This window comes from Bombus vosnesenskii, unplaced genomic scaffold (genome assembly GCF_011952255.1).
Source record: "Bombus vosnesenskii isolate JDL3184/JDL3185 unplaced genomic scaffold, Bvos_JDL3184-5_v1.1 scf7180000016272, whole genome shotgun sequence".
NCBI classification, from domain to species: Eukaryota; Metazoa; Arthropoda; class Insecta; order Hymenoptera; family Apidae; genus Bombus; species Bombus vosnesenskii.
In genome coordinates this window covers 574,675-581,295 of record NW_022884341.1, presented here as the reverse complement: position 1 = coordinate 581,295, position 6,621 = coordinate 574,675, and positions in this window count along the sequence as shown.

Genomic DNA, 6,621 nt, shown 5'->3' with positions numbered 1-6,621 from the left:
CGTAATAACATTGAACACAAATTATAAAATGAACGCAAGAAGAATGAACGAAAATAATGAGCCGTAATAAGAATGTTCACCAGAATATTAATGAGCGAAAATACGAATGAACGCAAATTATAATGAACACAAGAAGAATGGACACTGCTCTAAGTTGCTTCGCTTATTTATAATGCCATCCCCCACGGGGTGGTGGTCCGCTGGGGGTACGTTTCCGTGGGAATCGGGATGTTGCAGTTTGGGTTTCTTGGAATCGTACGTGACAAAATGTAAATTCCGTATTTCGACTTAGTTTTTATCGGTCCTGTGTTTCTGCTGAGCTAGCGTCTAGGAGATTTGAAGCATTCCACGCTGATCTAGTCCTTTCCGCGAGAGACTTCCACGTGCTGTACCGTGGGAATTACCGGTGTTTCTTCGGCGCGTGGAAGGGCTGGTGGCTGCAGCATCATTATCATTTCAGTGTTTGCTCGGGCAACACGCGCAACTCCGCTGCTCTCCCATAACAAGGACCTCCTCCTTCGAGTTGTTTTGCGTAAGTTTAGATATTTGCATATTATGGTTGTTTTTGTGATTTTGATCGTTTTTCCTTTTTGTTATTTCCCTAGGCTCCGGTGATCGACGTTCGAACAATGTTTGCGGAGTCATTTTCATCAGAGGTTCCTATCCAGACTTCCCTGCTACGTATTTAGTATTGTTTTTAGTCTGCTTGATTCGTCCTGTTTCGTTTTATTTAAAATATGCTGTGTTGTTTTCAGCGCAAGCGAAAGAGGGATTCCGAAGAACTCATGGGCGACTCGGGAAAACCCAACAAACGCGTGCGCCCCTGTGATAAACCACAAGTATCAGAGTGGTTGGAGGAACTATTCAACATTGGTGCGGAGACCGTGTCGAAATTGAGCTTTGACGATTTGGTTACTTTTGATGAGAGTTTCTTCGATGTAGAGACCGTCGTATTGGAGTGGGAACCCCCTCTGGTTGAAATCGTTGATACCGATCGTTGTGTGAAATTTCGTTTTGCAAATGAAATTCCCGGAGAGGTTTTGGAGGCACATCTTCGTCACCATGCTTCTGGGAGAAAGGGAATTTCCCCTGTTGTGCGTTATTGGTGTATGCGTGAGTTCAGCGAACTTTGTCCCGGAGCTCCTTGCTACGATTTTGATTTAGTGTAGCTGCTTCACTTTCGTTGGTTCGCTGCTTGATGTTCCTTATTATTATTAATTTTTAGATGTATTTTGTTTTGTGTTCAATATATATATATATATATATATATATATATATATACATGCATATATATATGTCGGGTTTACATTAGAATTAGGGTTAGGGGCGTAAAGCGAATCTTCGTTTGGATTACACGTCGTCGTTATGCAATAGAGAAGACATTGGCTAATGCAAATACGATTACCATAGAACCGGACAAGTAACCGTGGTAATTAGATACTCGAGAAACTAATGACAATGATCCTAGGTTCAATAACGAATTCGCGGACAACGGGACGGTAGTCGTACGCACTTGCAAAAATCTAAGTCGGATTCTGTGTTAATATTCGCTGACCGTAAGGAGTTAATCCTTTTTTTTGTCGATGAGACCGCAAGAGAGAATGACTTTCCGTCCCGGTGATACCCCAGAGGAAAACTATGACGGGGTGTGTCTAAGGACACGAGATCATCGGATTCGTCGGGGACATCCTACGTTCGGAAAGTAAGGGAAATTAACGTTGCTGCTAATTGGCCAATCTCCATATCGGTAGTTAGAAAAGGATGCTAGCTGCCCTTGAGGGAGGGTTGCTAGTGGGAGACGTCGTTCGTGGAAAATAGGTCTCTCCTGTCTTCCCGTAACTGGGACAAAGACTGTGTATCTATTGAAGGATTTTAGGTAACTAGATATTAGTGTTTATGACGGTCCTCGGGCTAGCCGATCACGTACTGTGGAGACGCGTCGACATCTGGTAAACATCCTGCCCGGAGAATAGGATCTGCGTGTGGCAAGCTACGGGACAGAAACCGTTGGAATGTTTACTGCCACGTGCCGCTACAAATCTTTCTTTTAAGGAGAGCTATAGGATTACTCAATGCCTTTGTTAGATGGAGAGTCCGTCCCGTTGACCGCGGCCACGTTCGGCGACTAATTGTCGCCTTGAGCCCAAGCTCATTGTCACAAGTCTCAAACAAATACAATTGGTTAGAATGACGGCAAATCGTTTAGTTACAACTGTAGATTTTAATTACAACGTTTTTATGGATTTTCCCGAGGTTTCAGAGGGAAGGCACCGGTGTCCTCTTATCTCCGACACGGCCATCCTGACTATCACACGTCCTCGGGTGTAGTTAAAATATTGGGTATTCCTAACATTAAATTTGGTACAATCAACATTAGTTACAACTTAATCAAATGTCAAATAAACCAAGGGTCCAGTTCGACAACAGGATTTTTCTCGAGGTTTCGGTAACAAAAATAAAAGGACAGAATTATTAACATTATGATTCGTATTCGAAATATTAGTTGCACCCTGTGGTTTATCAGTCGGGTCGTAGTGGCGTGACGGACTATTTGCGATTTGAACCCAGATGAATCTTGATTTTGTAGATCGCACGACCGCACAGAGTTACACTGGTGGTGCGTGCGAACATACGACCGATTGAGGTTCGTAACATTGCAGGTGGCTGTGCGTGCGAGTACACGACCGCTTCAGCTTCATGGCGTTGCCGCTGGTGGTGCATGTGAATACACGACCGCTTCAGCTTCCTGGCGTTGCCGCTGGTGGTGCATGTGAATACACGACCGCTTCAGCTTCCTGGCGTTGCCGCTGGTGGTGCATGTGAATACATGACCGCTTCAGCTTCCTGGCGTTGCGTTAATGACCCTCGGGGGTCGGGGTACTCATATCGCTCGGGTCACTGTCCTCGCCACCACTAACAACGTCCAAATCCGCAGGAATGCGACTATCTGGCATCCTCCTCAACCTGTCGTGACTATACTTGTAAGAGCGTTTGCCGTCTAACGGTTTTAGAATATATTGGTCCCCCTCCAAAATCTCTGCTATCCTAAATGGACCCTTAAATTTCGGATCTAGTTTACATTGATTTCTTTCTTCAATTTTCCGTAGCACAAAATCACCGAGGTTGAACCTAACCACTTTCGCCTTGGTTTTACTAAATCTAACCTTGTCGTACTTGACACTAGCCTCTATATTTTTTTTTTTTTTTTTTTTATGGCTTGGCGCCTTACATCGGAGATATCTATTGTCTTTTCCTCTATATTATCGGGTAGCATCAAGCCGTATGGCCTTGCTGCTTTACCGATCAGCAGTTCTAACGGGCTTGATTTCGTTACACGGTTGGTGGTGCAATTTAAAGCCAATTGTATTTCCCCGATCGCGTCTTGTCAAGACCGCCCGGTCGTTTCTACCATCGTGAACATATTTTTTAGCGTACTCATAGTATGCTCTACCTGTCCATTGGTCCTACTAGCACCGGTTGCTGTTAAGTGGAGTTTAATGTTCCTATCTTGGCAAAAATCTCGGAACTATTTACCCGTTAGGACACCTCTTTGGCCCGCTATCATCCGGCAAGGACTGCCGAATAAAAATATAGTACTTAAGTGCTTTAGCGGTACTAAGGGAAATCTACTTTACGAGTATGATGCAGATATGCGAATTTAGTGAAGACGTCGGCCAAAACAATGACATATCCTTTCGAACCACTTTTAGCGCTTAGTTTGCCCGTTATGTCCACGTGAACTGTATGCCAAGGTATGCTGGTCTTAGGTATAGGATGTAATTCAGCTTGTATTTTACCTGAACTGGCCTTCGAAACTTGACAAGCGTGACAGTTCTCTACGAATTCGCGAACATACTCCGCCATTCCTTCGAACCAGTGACACTCGCACAGTTTCTCAAGCGTTTTATCCCAACCCTAAGTGCATAATTGACTGTTGCACATGGTCAATAACAGACCATCTAAAACCTCCGGGGACAATGGACAAGCAGTGAGTTCTGCCTTTTCTCTGTATATTACGATGAGGGGTACCGGACCGTAATTCATACGTGTAATATCGTGATATAATGTATTTACAAGGAATGGATGATACAGATGTTAATCGGACAGAAAAAGACGATTGTTGTTCAACCTGAACTATTCATACCAAACGTACAGAAAACAGCACAACTAAATAACGACCCGACTTTCACAAAAATGCAATCAACACTCTCTCGGCAACGCCACTCGCAAACTCTGTTTCTCGACTCGCACTATGCTCCTCGACTGACTCTCTGGCCGTCGTCGCATTCTATTGTCTTTTCTAGGCACACGTGTTCTGCAGACGCTCGTAGCCAGGGTCACGTAGGTCTTTTCTACGAAACTATGCACTTGAAAAGACCGATGACACATTGATGGACCCGACGGCGCCTCGGCTCTCGCGACATTGTTCATGAATCGCCCGATATCTCTTAGGCTTTTCGTCCACGATACTACATACGTATTCGCGATATCTCCCGTGAGCTCCTCGTTCTGCAATTTATTGACGATCCCAGAAATTTGGGAGTCGCGACGTTATTCCACTAATAGCTAGTCTTCGGAGATTTCGGTCAGATTGATTTCCTTCCCTATGACTTCGTTGATCGTGAGGTGATCCAAGTCTACGGGATTTCGCGAGACAAAATTTACGTGGGGCATTCGTTTACCCTCCCGGTACAGAATGTCAAACGTAAAAGTTTGTAAGTAAGCCCACCACCTGTAAACCCTGTCATCTAAATTTACCTTACTACTGGATGCCTTCAAAGGGTTACAATCGGAGACGACAAGAAATTCTCGTCCGTGGAGATAATGACGGAAATGCTTGACGGCGTTCACAACTGCTAACGTTTCTAGTTCGTAAGAATGATACCTAGATTCCGCAGGGCTACTTCTTATACTGTAATATTCTATTACTCTATTTTTACCTTCAATCTTGTGTATTAAAATAACCTCATATTCATCCGGACTAGCGTCGATATAAAGTTCTATCGGAAGTAAGCGCGTACAAGGGTTTCATTAGCCGTGAAAATTTTGGGACGAATTTTCGGAAATAAAAGGCTAAACCTATGAACTGTCTGAGCTGTGTGACGGTCGTTGACGCAGGTAAAGAACTCAAGGCGTGCGTTTTACCCGGATTGGGACGAACTTCTCCTTCGTAAATTACATTTTACCGCCTTTAGAAAAGAACATTTTGAAAAGTTAAAGGAGAATCCGGCTTTTACAAGGGTATCTAGTACGGTGTGCAATACTTTTAGAGCTTGATCATCCAAATAGACGACAACGTAAGAATGGCACGTTGGTTGTTATACGTGTTTTCAAAGGAATCTCAAGAATGATCTCTCGTTTCGTTTGTTCGCAACCTCGAAATCAGCAGCCGCTGCTGAATGGAACGAAGGAAAGTGTAGTACAGATCACTCCGACCAAATGATTTCTTATGTCACCACAATTAAAAAGGGTCAAATGCTACAGAAGACTTGGCACGCGACTACTCCTGAGGGTTTCCGTAGTGAACGCTTTGATGGTTTACAAAATTGTAGCAAGGAAGAACATAAATATTAGAATATTTAGACAAGTATGAGTTGCAAAATTATTAGGGTTGTCCGAAAATATAAGAATCCCCATTTTCGACGGAGTCAGCATAGTATCGCCGTCCCGAAAATGACTTCCGGAAGAAACATTAAACGCGCACGCACTTATGTTATGCAAATAAAGGACATCGAATGGATCGAACAAAGGCACAAAAGAATTCGAAGAAAACAACAACTTATTATCCAAATTGTTCATTGAGGGTAATCAAGGCTGTATACTTCCTAGAATTAGGATGAATAGGGATTTGGAGAAACCCACCGGCCATGTCCAGAATAATAAAATATCTCGCTTTTGCAATCTCGCGACTTGATCCGCAATGAGGGGTAAAGGATAACGATCCGCGATCGTGTATTTATTTAGTTCTCGAAAATCTACCTATCATCTATCTGAACCATTGTTCGTCTTCACGAGTAACGCAGGGCTCGCGAACGGTGAATTACTAGGCTTTATGATTTTTGGTTGTAATTAAATCGCTTGTTCTCTCACGTACTATTCCGCGCTCGCGAAGTTTATTAGGACTCCTTGTACGGCGATGATAGGATCAATTAATTGTACTTCTAACTGGTCTGTATTCTTTTTTGTACGAGTACGTAGGGAACCCGTAACGGATGAATCTCTGAATTTTCGAAAAGAAAGATTAATCTACCTTTATCACTACCACGTACCTCATTGTCAACTTCATTAACATCGATCTCGTTTTCGGCGGTTTTATTACAGGCATTAATTATTTTGTTTTGCACATAGCGAGGCTATTTTGTGTAATATTACGTCAAAATCTTGGCTTAAAATTGAACGAGCAATCGCGATATTGTATTGTTAAATAACTATCAGCGAGAACGTGAAAAGTTTATCTCTACCCGCCGACACCTGCAACGGATAAGATTTGAGCGATACGTTTAGTACCAATATTTCTTATTCCTTGTATTACTACTATATCAATCGTTCTTTTGCCAGAAATTCTCAAAACTACGGATTCTTTAATTAGCGAACACTCGGCTCCGAAATCGGGGTAAAATG